This window comes from Trichechus manatus, unplaced genomic scaffold (assembly GCF_000243295.1).
Source record: "Trichechus manatus latirostris isolate Lorelei unplaced genomic scaffold, TriManLat1.0 scaffold00071, whole genome shotgun sequence".
Lineage (NCBI taxonomy): Eukaryota > Metazoa > Chordata > Mammalia > Sirenia > Trichechidae > Trichechus > Trichechus manatus.
Genome location: NW_004444007.1, coordinates 4,039,025 through 4,056,821, shown reverse-complemented (window position 1 = coordinate 4,056,821; position 17,797 = coordinate 4,039,025). Strand labels below are relative to the sequence as shown.

The 17,797-nt window shown below is 37.5% G+C and overlaps 1 long non-coding RNA gene across 1 annotated transcript; it reads left to right on the top strand.

Annotated features, from left to right (window-relative positions):
• The first annotated feature begins 123 nt into the window (after positions 1-123).
• Positions 124-17,412, top strand: LOC111821223 (uncharacterized). The gene is made up of 3 exons (XR_002824671.1): positions 124-281; positions 14,609-14,744; positions 14,830-17,412. It is a non-coding gene; the product is annotated as an uncharacterized LOC111821223 (long non-coding RNA).
• Positions 17,413-17,797: the final 385 nt, after the last annotated feature.

Sequence of the window (17,797 nt, the reverse complement as noted above, 5' to 3'; positions counted from 1 at the left end):
CAGCGGGCGGGAGGGGGCGGTGCTGTGGGTCCTGGGAGGGGAGGTGACCTGACGGGTGCCGATTGGCAGCAAGCGAGTGACGTGCGCGTCCGGCTGGCGCCGAGGAGGTCGGTGCGACGCGCGGGTTGCGTAGCCACGAGAACGAGGGGGTTGGAACCCAGATTTGAAGAGAACCCCAAGTTGGGCCTTTTGTTTCTGTAGACGCTGGAGGCTAGCCAAAAGGATACTGTGTCCGATAAAGAATGTGACAGTGCTTTGTAACCGGAAGGTGCTTTTCAAAAGTGAGTTTCTCTTGCCCTGTGTCTTTCCTTGGCCCCTTTTCTCGGAACGAGTGGAGTGCTTTGATCTTAGGGTTGCTTACCACCCAAGAGGCTCCCCCGCGGCGCCTAATTCCGCTCCCTCACTCCCGCACGGCAAGTTTTAAAAGAAGGCAATAATTAAAGCTCTGCATCTCGGCAGTTTAGTGCAACCCTGCTCCGAGGTCCTGAGCTTTTGCCTTGCAGACAAGACCCCTAGTTGTTTTTCCTTAAATATTTTCAGTTCCACAGATCAGTTCTTTGCTCGGTTAACTAAAACCCTGCAAGAATATAAAGCCTTAGAGTTTTATGTTGCAGGGCTTCTACTAGAATCCTGAAGTATCTATGAAGACTTTAAAATTTTACTTATTTTTACTGACATCTAAAAATTATTTGAAGGGTGAAAAGAGACAGCTTCAGTCCCCCGAAACACCTTTACATGACTTTGTTTCCTATTTTCGCTGAAGTCGAAATATCTGAAGCAGTGCATCTGCTGATTGCATGGCGTGTGTGTGGTGGGTTATCTTAATACTGTGCCTCATTATTTATAGTTCTGAACATTTAACCAACAGGCAGATTCCAACATTTCATTTTGTGACTAATGTAACAACCAGATGTAATAAATATGTTTTCTTTTTCGTTTGATATTTTCATTTTAAAATGGCAATGGGAAGGAATTTTTTATTCTCTGAACTGTTTAATATATGTGATCGTCCTTCGCTAAAAAAAATAGCAATTGACAGTAAGGGAGTTAATTGAAATTTAGATAAAATTTTTCTGTCATTTTATCCTATTCCAAATTGTCAAAGTAAAATTAAAACGGAAATTATAGAAGGATCTTTTTAGATATAGGTTCATAGCCATGAGCTAGGGCAATATACCAAGTAATGATTAAAATATACAAGTAATGATTATATACCAAGTAATGATTAAAAGGTTGGTGTTTACATTATGATTCCTTTCAGACTCCTTTTGGGAGTTTACTTTTGGTTTGGTGGAAAAAGGACCCAGGAACTTGTTTATATACCCTGAAAATGATGAAACTCAAACATCCTTATCCTCTGGCATTTTCTTTTGGTTGTTGTTTTTAATTCCTGCTAGACTGTTGTAGAGGCACCCTTGGGGAGATGGTTGAAGTAGGGATGGGGTGAGAGGGGAAGAGAAGCTTGTAGACCATTAAATATGTTTCTTCTTTTTACTTAAATCCTTTGACCATCTTAGCAAGGACAAAATATGCTGTATGGAATGAGATTCTTAAGACCTTGGTTTTTTTTTTTTTTAATTTAAGATATTAAAAAATATGTACTTTAATTAACAGATGCAGTAAAATGTTCAAATGCCAGATGTACAATTCAATGGAACCACCACCTAGATCAGTGTATAGAATATATCCAAGATCCCAGAAGGCTTTGTGCCCCTTCTAACCATGCCCACCACTTAACCATCACCACTATACTGTCTTGCTTTGCATGTTCTTGAACTTCATACAAAAAGAATTATACAGTATGTAGTCATCTGTGACTGGCTTCCTCTTAGCCGTTTATGTTAGCTGATTTGCTGTTTCTAAGCAGAGGAAATGCTTTAAGTGGAAGTCTATGGATAAAACATTTTTGTTTCTTTTGTTATTTTGGCCTTAAAGGAGATATAGATGAGCTATTTCTGCATATGTTAATGTAGAAAAGAAGATAGTTCCTGATCCCACTCACCGCCCCCCCCCAAAAAAAAATCCTCATTGTCCTTTAGGGAATATTTTCTTATATTCCCTTTACTTTAAAATTTAAATTCTATTTTCGTTCATATTTATAAATTGTTATTTCATTTCCACAACTGTGCCTTCTTGACAGTACTTGAAATACAGGAGCTGAAGATAATTGTTCTAAATAGAAGTGACAGAATTATCAGACCACCTTCTGATGTAGTGTCCAACAAATTCTCATTGAGGATTCCCTCATTTTCGTTGACCCTCTGCCTTACCAAACATGATGTCATTTTCCAGTAATTGGTCTTTCCTGATGTTGTGCCCAAAGTAAGTGAGTTGAAGTCTCCATCCTTGCTTCTAAAGAACATTCTAGTTGTATTTCTTTTAAGACTAATTTGTTTGTTCATGGTATATTCAGTATTGTTCATCAGCACCACAGTTTGAATGCATGAATTCTTCTGTCCTTCCTTTTTCATTGTCCAGATTTCACATACATACAAGACAAGCGCACCTTAGTCATCAAAATGATTGTCTCAGTTATCTAGTGCTGCTATAACAGAAATACTACACGTGGGTGACTTTAACAAATAGAAATTTATTTTCTCACAGTTTCGAGGCTAGATGTCTGAATTCAGGGTGCCGGCTGTAGAGGAAGACTTTCTTTCTTTGTTGGCTCTGGAGGAAGGTCCTTGTTCCTCAGCAGTCTTCATGTGGCTTGGCATCTGTCTTCCCCCATCTCTGCCTGCTTCTCTACGCCTAATGTGCTCTTTTATATCTCAAAAGAGATTTACTTAGGACATATCCTATACTAATACTGTCTAATTATTATAGTAAAGAAAATCCATTCCCAAATGGGATTATAACCACAAGTATACAGGTTAGGATTTACAACACATATTTTTGGGGGACACAATTCAATCCAGAATAGTGATAGCATTGCTTTTTAAAACTTTAAAGAGACAAAGCTCATAGGGGGCACAGTTACGGACACTTCCTAGACATATCCAAACAACTTGGTTTACTGGGTTAAAAGGCTTAGAACCATAGACTCAGGGGACAACTTAGTCAATTGGCATAACCTGGTCCATAAAGATAATGTTCTACATCCTAGTTTGGTGAGTAGCATCTGGGGTCTTAAAAGCATGCAAGCAGCCATCTAAGAATCAAATATTGGTCTCTACCTATACGGAGCAAAAGAGAATGAAGGGAATCAAAAGCTCAGAGAAGAAACTAGTCCACATGACTAATAGCCCACACGAACTACAGCCTCTTCTAATCTGAGACCAGAAGAACTAGATGGTCCCTGGCTATTACTACTGACTTTTCCGACCAGGGACACAAGAAAGGTCCCAAATAAAATAGAAAAATGTAGAACAAAATTCAAATTCCTAAAAAAAGGCCAGACCTACTGGACCAATAGAGACTAGAAGAACCCCCAAGACTATCACTCTAAGATACCCCTTAAACTTGGAACTGAAGCTATTTCTGTAGGTCACATTTCAGCCAAGTAATAGATTGGTTTTTAAAATGAAAAAGTAACACCTGTGAGTAACGTGCTGTCTTAAACTATCAAATATGTGAGACCAAATGGTCAACATTTACCCAAAAGCAAAGATGAGAAGGCAAGGAGGGGAAGGAAAGCTAGATCAATGGAAACAGAACAAACAGACAGAATGGAAATGAGAATGCTGACAAATTGTGATAATTGGAACCAATGACACAGAACAATTTGTATAAAAATTGTTAAATGGGAACCTAATTTGCTGTGTGAACTTTAACCTAAAACACAGTAAAATACTATTTAAACAAAAAACTTTAAAAGAGGTCTTTTGCAGTAGATTTTCCCAATGAACATCGTTTGACTTCTTGACTGATGCTTCCGTGGATGTTGATTGTTGATCCAAGTAGAATGAAATCTTTGACGGTTTCAATTTTTTCTCCATTTATCATGATGTTGTTTATTGGTGCAGTTGTGAGGATTTTCGTTTTCTTCACCTTCAGGTGTAATCCATACTGAAGACGATAGTCTTTGACTGTCACTAAGTGTTTCAAGTCATCTTCACTTTTGGCAAGCAAGGTTGTGTCACCTGCATATAGCAGGTTGTTAATGAATCGTCCTCTAATCCTGATGCCGCATTCTTCACAGTCTGGCTTCTTGGAGTATTTGTTCAGCATACAGGCTTGAATAAGTAAAGTGAAAGGATACAGCCCTGCCACACACCTTTTCCAATTTTGAACCGCATTGTATCCCCTTGTTCTGTTTGAATGACTGCCTCTAAATCCATGTACAGGTTCCACGTGACCACAGTAGTGTTCTGGAATTCCCATTCTTCATAATGTTATCCACGATTGGTCATCTGCACAGTCGAATGCCTTCATGTAGTCAATAAAATACAGGTAAACATCTTTCTGGTATTTTCTGCTTCCAGCCCAGATCTGTCTGACAATAGTAATGATATCCCACATTCCACATCCTCTTCTGAATCCGGCTTGAACTTCTGGCAGTTTCCAGTTGATGCACTCTACAGTTGCAGCCATTTTTTAATTATCTTCATCAAAATTCTGCTAGGGTGTGATATTAATAATTTTGTGGATAATTTTCCCCTTCCATTTGATCACTTTTCTTTGAAATGGGCACAAATACGGATCTCTTCCAGTCAGTTGGCCGGGTAGCTGTTTTCCAAATTTCTTGACATAGAAGAGTGCTTCCAGCATTACATCAGTTTTGTTGAAGTATCTCAATTGGTATTCCATCAATTCCTGAAGGCTTGTCACCAGTGCCTTCAGTGCAACTTGGTACTTCCTTCACTACCAGTGGTTCTTGATCATATGCTATCTCCTGAAGTGGTTGAACATCAACCAATTCTTTTCGGTACAGTGACTCTGTATTCCTTCCATCTTCTTTTGATGTTTCTTGCATCGTTCAGTATTTTGCCCATAGAATCCTTCAGTAATGCAACTCGAGGCTTGAATTTTCTCTTTAGTTCTTTCAGCTTGAGAAGTGTCAATCATGTTTTTCCCTTTTGGTTTTTTAACTCTAAGTCCTTGCATATTACCTTGTTTTCTCAAGCCACCTTTTGAAATCTTCTGTTTAGCTCTTTCACTTGATCATTTCTTATGTTCACTTTAGCTACTCAGTGCTTAGGAGCAAGTTTCAGAGTCTCTTCTGACATCCATTTTGGTTATTTTCCTCTTTTCACTAAGCCCAAATCTCTAATTTATATGTGTTCCTTCACTAACCTCATTCAGTCCCATGAACTCAAATATCATCAATAAATGTAGCCCAAATCTCTTTCCAGCCCAGATTTCTCTAGTATCACTAATCCGAAGTCCCTACTGGACATCTCGACATCTTGGCCCATTTTGCTATTGTTTTCATCATCTTCATTGGTTTGCATTTTCTGGGTAATACCTTGTTGGTTATACTGTTTACTTACCTTCTCCCAGTCTGTCCTTTCTCCTTTACCTTTGCCTGTTATGTCTTTTCTTATATTGAAATTTAGTTTGAATGTAGTCAAATTTATTTTTCTTTCTTTTATAATTTGTACCTTGGGGGTCTTGTTTAAGAATTCCTTCCCTACTCCAATATCACAAAGATATTCCATCTAACTTTATTTGCTAAAAATTTTAAACTTTTACTCTATATTTGTTTTCTACCTAGTAATTTTTTTTACTTGAGGTAAGGATCTAATTTTATTTTACTTCTTTTTATATGCAGACAGCTGATTGTCCTCTCATATCAAGTTTCCATACATCCATGCGTGGTTTTTTCTCTTCTATTGGTCAATTTGTGTGGCTTCTGTAACAATACCACACTGTCATAATTGCTACAGCTTTATAATGTTTTAATATCTAGCAGGACAAGCCTTCCCACCTATTTCCTTCAAAATTATCTTGGAAATGCCTAGCTCTTTACTATTCTATATGAATTTCAGGGTCATCTTATCAAGTTCTCTGAAAAAACCTGAAGGTTTTTTTTATCGAAAATGCATTAGGGTCTCAGTTTTCTTCTCTCTAACATAGTGATACTAATGGTTGTTAAGACTGGGTATAATTAATTTTTTAAATGTGCTCAATGAACGGTTATCATCATCATCATCATCAATGAATAAATCTTTACTGTGACTTCCAAGAACTTGAATTCAGAAATCCTACTTTCTGACCACATACGCTTTTATTATCTTCCACTTCCTTACTCCCACTGAAGTTATTCTTCGACTTCATCAAATACTTAGTCTTGAAACCATCTCTTTTTTTCTAGTCTGCCCTGGATTTGTTTGTTTTTCCCATTCTTCACAAAAGTTATTCCAGATCTTCACTGTTCTACATATACCTCCTACTTAACTCTACCAAGCTTAGGTTTAGCTGATATGACCTTGATTTTTAGTTACCAAAGAAGTCTTCCTCATCACCATCTCTAAACACGTCTATAATTCCTTCTATATTTAGCTTCTTCCTTGTTCTTCAGGTTTAACTGCTACCTGTGTTCTAGAGCGCAATTTCTCGAAGACCTTGCTCTATCAGTTATTGTCTCTTGAATTTTCATCTTCTTACCTCTCTACTGGCCCTGTAACTAGTGATTTCCAGGTTTTTAGATTTCACTAACCAGTAAATTTTTTAATTGTGAGCATCAACATAGGTTTGTCAACTACTTTGTCAAGAAAGGATATTTAAAATACAAAAATTTACTGTCATCTACTACTGAACGTTGCTATTGTTGCTGTTTTGTGCTGTCAAGTTGATTCTAATAGTGACACTATGGGACAGAGTAGAATGGCGCATAGGGTTTCCTAGGCTATGATCTTTACGGGAGCAGATCGCTAGGTCTATTCTTCCACGGAGAACTGTTCTATTCTGACACACATGGGGTTGCCATGAGTCGGAATCAACTCAGTGTCTACTGGTAGGTAAGTAGCATACATTCAAGTTATTTAAATCTTTTTTTCTGTGCTGCTGCTAATCCCGTTTAATTTTTTTTTTTTTTTCTGTTAATCTTTAGGATCTCATTTGGGTCTTTTTTATATCTTCCGTTTTTTATCACTATGCTCATATTTTCTTCTACCTTCTTAAATACATGGAGCATATTATAGTAGCCTTTCTAACATCTTTGTGTGCTACTTCATTCATCTATAATAAGTATTTTTATTAATGGATTTTTTTTCTGCGTATAAGTCATAGTTTTCCTACTTCTTACATGGTTGGTAATTTTTTATTTGATGTTAGACATTGTAAATTTTACATTGTTGGTTGTTGTATTTTATTACATTTCTTTAAAAAGCAGTGTGTTTTTGTTTTATTTTTAGAAAACAGAATCACTTGTATCCTTTTTAGGCTTGTTTTTAAGTTCATTGGGGAAGGTCCAGAGCAACTTTAGTCCACGCTAATTTAATTCAATTAATGAATCACTGGAATGATCAACAGAACTTGGGGAAAGTGCTATACTTATGATTAGAGCTTTATTTTAGGAAAAAAGGATGCAAATGAAGAGATACATAAAGGTGAGTTCTGGGAGGGTTCCCAGTGTGGAGCATCTATGTCCCAAATGGCATGCTGCTCTCTCATGTGCAGCAATGTCCTTCACCAGCCAGGAAGCCTATGTAGTTTTCATGTCCAGGGCTTTTATTGGAGGTCTCATTGTGTAATGCAAACTCAAGCCCCAGTCCCCTGTGGTTGGTCAGTATCACGAGGTGATCACGAGGTATTACGCAGTGGGGCTCTCAGGCCTGGCCAGCTCCCACCCCAGTGTCACCTCAAAACCTCTCCTGTTAGTTAGGTGTAGTCTGGAGTAATTATTAAAAATACTTAAATTCCAAGGTTTTTTTTTTTGGGGGGGGGGGCTTATCTGTCAAGGGAGCCCTGGTGGTGCAGTGGTTAAGAATTTAGCTGTTAACCAAAAGGTCAGCAGTTCGAATCCACCAGGCGCTCCTTGGAAACCCTATGAGGCAGCTCTTCTCTGTCCTATAGGGCTGCTATGAGTTGGAATCGACTCGATGGCAGTGGGGTTGGGTTTTTTGTTGTTGTTGTTTTAAATCTCTCAAGAGCTAAGGACAAAGACCAAATTCTTTGGGTAAAGAATGTAAACTCATAGTTGTGCTTAGTCATTTCCAGTGGTCTTTCCATGGCCTTGAGTAGTTGCTTCTCATGTGTACACAGTTCACTACTCAGACCCCTCTGCAGATCTTCGTTGTTTCTCTCTTTGTAGCTCCCTCTTCTTCAGGATTCTGCCCCACAAATTCTACCCACCTTGGCTTCCCCAAACTTAAATTTCTATGTAATCAGCTGAGGGAGTCCACTGGCTCTGTAAGGTTCACCTTATTTGTTTCCTTTCTCTCAGGGAGTCTAGTCCCATGCTACCTGTAGTCCAGTGACTGAAAACCACTATTTGATACATTTTATCTGGTCTTCTAGTTGTTGAAGTTGGGAAGGTAAATATCGTCCCTTTTATTCCATCATGGTCATAAGCTCAAGTTTCTGGCCCGGATTTTTTTTTTTTTTTTAATAACTAAAATTCAGAGACAAATATTTCCACATATTAAAAAGTAGAGTATACTGACAGTGAACATGCAAAAACTGAAATTTAAGACATAATACTATTTGGAGTGACTACAAAGAAAATAAATACTTAGATATATACTTAACAAAACACGTAGTATAGATACATATGCTGAAAATTATGAAAAACTGTAAAGCAATCCAATTTCACTGTTGAACTCAAAAGCCTCAGAAAATGCTAGCACTATAGGAGTAAATGGTAGCACTAGTAGGAGTAAAGTGGGCTAAACATAGGAATATCAGTGTGAAAGTGTGTTTAGACCTTCAGATTCACTACCCTGCCTACACTTTGCAGTCAGGTGACTACCCCTCTTCCACCTTAGTAGAAAACTGAAGGTTTATTCTCTGGAGATGATAAAACAGAGAATCTCTGTTTAGCAGCTACCAGGCATAGCTGAAGATAGGAATAATTTACTGAAAATAGAATTAAAGGAAAGTTTACATATAAATGATACCCTCTAGGTAACTGTACCACTCAACTCCCAGAAAACTTGCAGCTAGGAATTTACCATTTAAGTGGACAACTGAGTAACAGCCTTCTCTGGGCAATCTTACCAGCCCCTAAAAAAGATATTACAAGATGGGTTTCCCAACAAAAGGCCTAAGTGATCACCTTCTAGTGTAGGCAGTTACCACTTACACATACAATTTTTAATGCCTCACTCTCAAATATGAGCAAGTAGTCAAGGGTAACAAGACATCTGAGGAAAGCATCTAGTATGAAAAAGAACAAAGTGAACTCAAAAGACACTATCTAGAGAGAAGAAAACTTTTCTTTAAAAAAAATCATTCTATCAGGTGAGTGCATCCCTGAAACTAGAAGATACTCTTTCAAAAAGGAGCATCAAAAGAACAAAGAAAGGGAATAAATATAGGGAAATTAGAGCACTAATCTAGGAAGCATATAATCTGCAAAATAGAAGTTTCAGAAAGAAACTACAAAGAAAATGCATGGAAGGATATCTTGAAAGCAATAATTCAAGAAAATTTCTCAGAACTGAAGAACTGTTTCTAGCTTGAAGAGTCTCCCCAAATGACTATCACAGTTTTGTTTTACTGACCCACACCACCACATATCATTGTAAAATTTTAGTACACTGGAGACAGAGTAGATTGTACAAGATTATAGTGAGAAAAAAACAGGTTTCATACAATCGTAAGAAGTTGAATGTATTGGACTTCTTAATGGCAGCTCTGGAAGCTAAAGAATAATAATGCTTCAGAATTCTAAAGTAAAATTACTTCTATTTACAATTCTATACCAAACCAAACTATCAATCATCAGACTAAAATAAAGTCTATTTCAGACCTACAAGTTCTCAAAAAATACACATTCCATGCATCCTTTCTCAAGAAGCTAAAAGAGAATGTGCTTCACCTAAATGAGGAATAAACCAAGAAAAAGTAGGACATGTGATCAAAGAAATAAGAAACCTAACAGGGAGAGGTAAAAGTAATCACAGATGGACAGGTTAGAGCAGTTCAGGAGACTGGAAGAGAGGTCTTCAAAAACAGTGAAATTGATGCAATACCTAATGTGTTTGAACAAACCGAAGAAACTTAACCTGTTGGGCTGTAGTTTAGGGTTATTACATAAAAAAACTAAACAAAAAAAAGTATCGTCAACTCTAGGATAAACAGATTAGTATAGGAAGGGAAAATTAATCATAGGATACTGCTTGGCTGAGCTGTGAATAGCATTTAATTACCTAGCCATAATAATATAAACCTAAACATTATCTGTCCAAATTAGGCTGTAACTATATTGGAAACATGAGGATGAGATGGGATCAAAAAGTATCCATGTTCATGAAGCGGTCTTGGGAAGTGAAGCAAAAGAAAAGTGAATTCTTATGTTCCATGGTGAGAAGTCAATAGGTAAAACTTTTAAAAATAGCAATAGAATCATAATCCACATTATTTAAAGATGTGGCGGTAAATACCAAAAAAGGCTAAAAGAAGTGAAAATGGTTAACTCTAGGAAGAAGGAAATGGAGGCAGGGGCTGTAGGATGGCTTATAAACCTTAGAGAATGATTTGACTCCAAACTATGTGCATTATAAACAAAAACAGTTGCCATGAAGTTGATTCTGACTCATGGTGATCCCATGTGTGTCGGAGTAGCACTCTCCTCCATACAGCCTTCAATGGCTGATTTTTTGGAAGTAGGTTGCCAGGCCTTCTGTGGTACCTCAAACCTCCAGCCTTTCAGTTAGCAGCCAAGCACATTAACCATTTGCATATATAACCTTAATAAAATAAAAACAAAATTAAAAAATAAATACATGCACAAAAATTCTGTAAGAATGTACAGGAAACTTAATCATTGTTCTTGGAGAATAAGTGACTTTGCATTTCTGATTTATATATTCTGTGAGGTTTTTAAATATATTGAACATGTATTACATCTGTAATATAAAAATATAATTAAAGTAAAACAGGAATCTAGGAAGCAGAAGGAGAAAAATAATTCTTCAAAATGTCTCAAAGATACCTTGTGGGAACTTTATATCCCTACTTATGTCATTGTGGAAACCCTGGTGGCGTAGTGGTTAAGAGCTACGGCTGCTAACCAAAACGTTGGCAGTTCGAATCCACTAGGCGCTCTTTGCAAACTCTATGGGGCAGTTCTGCTCTGTCCTATAGGGTCACTATGAGTGGGAATCGACTCAACGGCAGTGGGTTTGGTTTGGTTTTTTTTTTATGGCGTTGTGGAGAGGGCAATGGTGGTTTAGTGGGAGACCTGGGTTCAATTCTCAGCCAGTGCACCCCATGCACAGCCACCACCCATCTGTCATTGAAGGCTTCCGTGTTGCTGTGATGCTGAACACTTTTCAGTGGAGCTTCCAGACCAAGACAGGCTAGGAAGAAAGGCCTGGCGATCTACTTCTGAAAATCAGCCAGTGAAAACTGTATGAATCACAACAGTCCAATCCCATTTTGCACGGGGTCTCCCTGAGTGGGGGTGCTGACTCAGTGGCAACTAACAACAACGTCATCGTGGAATAGACAACTAAAACCTTGCATTCCATTTGGAACCCTACCAAACTTTCGCTGCTAGCTTTGTTTTGGAGGCAGTCATTAGGGTCATACTCTTTTTACATATTCTTATCTTTCTGCCTCACTCCTCAGTCAGGTTTGGTTTATTAGGTATAGCAGCAAGGAAGTTTTTAATTCGTAATTACTAGTATTAAGTCAGTCCCCAGGTAGTGCAGACAGTTAACACGCTCGGCTGGTAACCAAAAGATTGGAGGGTCAAGTTCACCCAGAGTCACCTTGGGAGAAAGACCTGGCAGTCTAATTCTGAAGAATCAGCCATCGAAAACCTATGGAGCACAGTTCTACTCTGACACAAATGGGGTCACCATGACTAAGAGTTGACTCAATAGCAACTGGAAGAAGTACTAGACAGTTATTTTCAGTAACATTACTGGAGGAGAATTTTGAGTTATATTTATCATACCAATTTATTCTGGCATCCACTAACCATGTCTCTAAACCCAAAGAGCTGTGCTTGGGAAAACATCTCTCAAAACTCCAGAGGGTTCTTAAGATATGAAGTAAGGAGGCACATACATACACATTTATATTTATAAAGATCTCTGATGTTTCACCAAAAGGTGGGTGCAATCATGCATGTGGTAATAACTTCAATGGCAGACAGCCAAGATCTAATACTCAACTCTCATCTTTTTTACCATCTTTTAAAAAAACAAATCATCTGTTAATAGCAATCTTTATTGTCCAACATGAGTTTCATTTGAAATTATGTATTATACTTTCCAAATCCCTATGTTGTCCAGAGATATCAAGGAGATGTTAGTATTTTATTTTTAAGAAGACTTTATAGCTGTCTTAGTTATCTAGTGCTGCTATAACAGAAATACCACAAGTGGATGGCTTTAACAAGTTTATTCTTTCTCACAGTCTAAGAGGCTAAAAGTCCGAATTCAGGGGTCCAGCTCCCAGGGAAGGCTTTCTCTCTGTCTGCTCTAGCAGAAGGTCCTTGTCATCAGTCTTCCCCTGGTCTAAGAGCTTCTCAGCACAGGGACCCCAGGCCCAAACAATGCACTCCCCTTTTGGTTTTTCATTCTTGATGGCAGGAGGCCCCCCGGTCTCTCAGCTCATATTTTTATATCTCAAAAGAGATTGATTCAAGATGCAACCTAATCTTGTAGATTGAGCCCTGCCTCATTAACATAACTGCCTCTAATCCTGCCTCGTTAACATCATAGAGGTAGGATTTACAACACACAGGAAAATCACATCAGATGACAAAATGGTGGACGATCACCATAGTAGGAATCATGGCCCAGTCAAATTGATACACATATTTTTGGGGGACATAATTCAATCCATAACAATATCCAAGCAGAAAATGCCAAAACAAATGAACTTTTGTATAAAGACATATAAACAACCAAAAAAAAAAATAACTGGTGGATTGGTAAGTAAATTATTTACCAATATATAAACAATTATCAAAGCCAGTTGTATGCTGAGGAAAACAAAAAGTGACCTGTTGGAATCAGAAGTCCAGGAATGAATTTCTCTGTGTTAGTAAATAATTTAACAATATTTTAGCAGATAAAGTGTCAGGATTTGAGGAATGAGAAAGTGAGATTCCAGAGAATGCCCCAATAAAATAACTGGAGTGGGAATATATATCCACAGTCATATCATTTAAAAGCAGTTTTTATTAAATGATTCTGTCATTTTATTCAAACATTTTTAAGGGATGAATTTAGTAAGAAGAGTCTTCTGTGATTTTAGTTCTTACATTATACTTCTCCTTTGTTTATGAGTAATCAAGTTTTAACTGCCTTGCCTTACACACAGTTTTAAGAGGAAGTTCAGCAAACTAGAAATAAAAGCAAAATTTAAGAAACAAAACTGAGGCCTGTAAATCAATAACATGGTAAAACTTTTTAAATCATGTTACATAATATTGTGGTGCTAAAAACAAGCAGTGTATAGAATTGCCTATATAAAATTCCTAGAAACGTGATAGAGTGAGCTTTGAAAAAAAACTTTCCATTGTACAATTCTGTGTGCCTATACTAAGATACCACTTTTACAGTCATTGAATAGAAGAAGATATGGTTTAAAAGTAAATATGTAAGTATATGCACACATACCCAATAAACAGCTTAATTTTGTAGATCTTTAAAATTCCTTTCTTTTTTCATTCTGGAGCCACCTCTTTTGCCTTAGAAATTCCATGCTTACTGTAATCTGTATATGTAGTCATTAAAATGATTGCCAGATTCTCATTTACCTCAGGAGTTAATAGAACTAGCCTACTCCAAGCAAGATTAACTAGGCATTAAAGAGAGCAGGAATCCGATTGATGCTTTATAACACTACTGTTATGCATGGAGTAAATTTGACATTTAATAATATGTTGCCTTATTTTATTTAACTTTTTTTTTTTATATTTTGCCTTTGAGCTTTTACCCAGAGACAACTGCATTTTGAAGGCTGTTGTAATCCACCAAAACCCTAGGGGTTTGGGAAAGAAGTGGAAGAGTGAGTGTTCTGATGCTGTAGAGTATCTAGTCAGCCAACCCTTTTTTTCCATCAGCAACTTGCTTCTGCAGACTCTTTATATTATCCTACACTGGGAAGTCTGATCTGGTGTTGATGATTTCTGTAGCAATCGATTGCACTGATTGTCCTAAAGGAATGTAGGGGGAGTGGTAGGGACAATAGTTAAAAATTCCTAACCTATTCTCTCATTACTGTTTTCAGCTATCCTCAGCAGTGTGTTCCCTCAGCCCCACTCCATACACATACACAAATAACACACAGTTCAGGACAAATTTCATTGTAACCAGGTGTGCTGGGTTGAATAGTATCCTGCCAAAAATCATGTTCACCTGGAAGTTTGGAATGTGACCTTAGTTGGAAATACAGGTAGTCCCCGACTTAGGCCATATTCAAATGATGGCAAACCGCACTTAAACCACCGTCAGTTTTTGTTTTTCTTACATCTTACCATTAGCAATATGTACTACATACAGTGTTGCAGCATGTAATTTGCTGATGTTATCATTCTCAGGTATTCACTCACTGACAAAGATCGGATTTATAAAGATACTCATAATAAAAGGCAATAATAATGAAAACAAAACAAAACAGTATTTGACTTACATCAGAAGCGACTTACCACCAAGTTATCAGAATGGAACCCTGAGGTAAGTCGGGTACTACCTGTAAGAATCTTTCCAGATGATTATTTCAAATGAGTTTATACTGGATTAAGGTGGTCCCTAAATCCAGTCTTAGAAACTGGTGTCCTTATAAGAAGAGGAGAGGACACGCAGAGGAGAAGGCCATATGAAGACGGAGGCAGAGAATAGAGTGATGCATCTACCAGCCAAGGAGCACCAAGGATTACTGGCAGCCATCAGAAACTAGGAGAAAGGCATGGAGCAGATCCTTCGCTAGCACCTTCAAAGGAAGCATGTCCCTGCTGACACCTTAATTTTGGACTTCTAGCCTCGAACTGTGAGAGAATAAATTTCTGTTGTAAGCCACCTAGTCTGTCGTCATTTGTTGCAGCAGCTAAAGGAAACTAATACTGCAGAATCTCCTCACAGTTGCTTACATTATTCCTCAAGCCCTTGCTTCCTTCTTGTTTCTGTGGTTTCCCAGGGTTAATTTGCAGGGAGGAAGCCAACAGCCCTTATTAGTTCTCCATTTTCTCAGGAACCGTACATAATTCACAGTCTTCACTTTGCCTTAAGGCTCACTGGCTCTTTTCTTTGTGTTTATAAAGTACACATTCATTCACTTACTAGTTCAGTCAACATCGAGTGCCTCCTTTTCTAGAAGTCACTTTATAATTTCATGACTACCTCATTGAGATCTAACCGTTAGAGTTCTAGTGAATGCACTCCTGCATATAAACTAAAAATTTGATAGTTTAGCTTCCTGCATATAAAATGAAAATATAAAACTGGACATGTCTACATTTGCCTCAACAATCCATACAATTACTGTGAAGGAAAATGACTTTAAAGTTATAAAAGTTATACAAATATTAAGTACATGTTATTCTTTGTAGCATAAGTAAGTTTTTAAAATTAAAAGTTTTTTTTTTTTATTATCTGTACACACCGGTCACTTAGCTTTTTATGAAGACATGCTGGCAGTCCCACTGATCATTCCAGTCACTTATTAACCTAGCCCTCATGCAAGGCACATTTATTAGGTTCTGTAAATGATATCAAGAAATAAAATGTTGGTTGCTTTAAGGTAAGATTTTGGATATTGGCTATATAAAGAAAATCACAGCTTGGGTCTGAATTTAAAGATGTGTGCTGAAGAACCGGAAGGCTGACATTTGTATGATTTTATTTGTATAAGGACTCAAAGTTCCTAGAAGAGAAGTCTAAGGCAAGAGAAGTGTGGCACACAGCTTGGCCCAGTAATACTGTAATATTATAAGTGAGAAATAATTTTGATAATACAATGCTACCACTAAGTAGCCCCCTATAGATTAATGCTGATTCTTACGGAGAAGGGAGCTACAACTGAAAATTGAAAACTTTCATTAAAAAGTATATAAGACATCGGGAGCACAAAATAGCCCTACTTTGGGAACCATTACTGGAGTATAACAAAAAGGAATGGTCAGATTCTCCCCATTCCAGGGGATAACATAGCACATCACTGTAATAAGGGTGCATCAGCCCTATTGGCTATATTAGTAAAATTAGTACTTTTGATAGAGTGGAACCAGTACAAAAGAGTGTTACCCAGCCAAACATTGGTGAGCATCAATAGACAATGATAAAATAGCTACCACAGAGGCATTGTCAAGGCACCTTCAAGGGGATTTGAAGATATTGGAGTCCTTGAGAGTTATGATCACAGGAAGCCAGAGGCAGAAAGTGGTCGATGCCATGAGGTAGCCAAGAGGACCTTGTATATAAGCATCTTCCGGAAGTAACAATACAACATTGATGTCTTGCAATAGCAGATGGTTTTGGAACTATAGAAATAAGATTTGTATGTCATTTGGCCTTATGCTTTTATTATCAGGCAGGTATAGCCTAAGAAATATAGATAACAGGTTTTACACATAAGAAGGATAATGTAAGGGAGTAAAGAACTGTGTAATAAAATAATAAAAAGAAGGAAGTGAACATTTGAGTATGTCCCACTTTGAAGATCCTATACTAGGCATTTTATTCATTCTTTCAACAACTATTGGGTACTTATGTTCCAGAGCTAGACATCAGGGCTATAACAATGAAGTTCCTACCTCGAGAAATTTACAGTGTAGCTCAGGGACAGCATATAGGTGACATGTGTACTGTCTTTTAATCCTATGTTCATGAAAAATACCACGAATTCATCACCACATTCTTTCCTGCTGAGCCTAGACAAGGCTTCTCAGCACAAGCTTGAAAGCAGCTACTACTGGTTGAAATGTATATGCCTGGAGGATGACTTAGTTAATCCTCACAACAGTGCTATTATGTAGATATTATACCCACTTCACAAGATAAGGAAATGGAAACTTATGAAATATTTAAAAACTTGTCTAGATCATATAGTTTAGTAAGTGGCAGAGCCAGAATTAAGCCTAGCTCTATGACTACAAAGCCCGTACAGTCTATATTTGCTCATTGCTCTGGCAAGTTAGTGGGAAGATGCAGAAGTGAAGAAGGCATTGACCCTCCCCTGAGAGGCCTTAATCTAGCCAAGCAGGAAGTCAGATAAACAGATCATAACAATAAGTAAACAGCTTTCATAGAATGCTACATAATGTATTAAGGGGACACAGAACTTGTATACATACTCACCATAGAAGGATTTTAGTGAGACAAATTCCGTTAGATATTTCCACTCAGTCGACTCGATGGCAGTTAGTTTGTTTTTTTTGGGGGGCGGTGGGGGGGATTCACAGGCTCCTCCTGGTTGTCTAATTCAGATGGTGATATTAGCCACCCAGAATAAGCTAAAACTCTTGGAATCATTCTTCTTTCTTCCTCCAAGTAAATTAACTAAGTCCTGAATATTTTTTTAAATTTTCTAAATATATATTATGTATTCCTGTTTTCTCCATCACTACTATTACTACTGTATTTTAGGTTCTCACCATCTCTCACTTAAAGCATTGCAACTATCTCCTTAAATCCTTTCTGGTACAAGGCAGGTGTATCAACCAGGGTTCAATCAGAAACAGAACCAATAGGAGAGTAAATCCAATATTCATGAGTTTGTAACAGAAAATTGG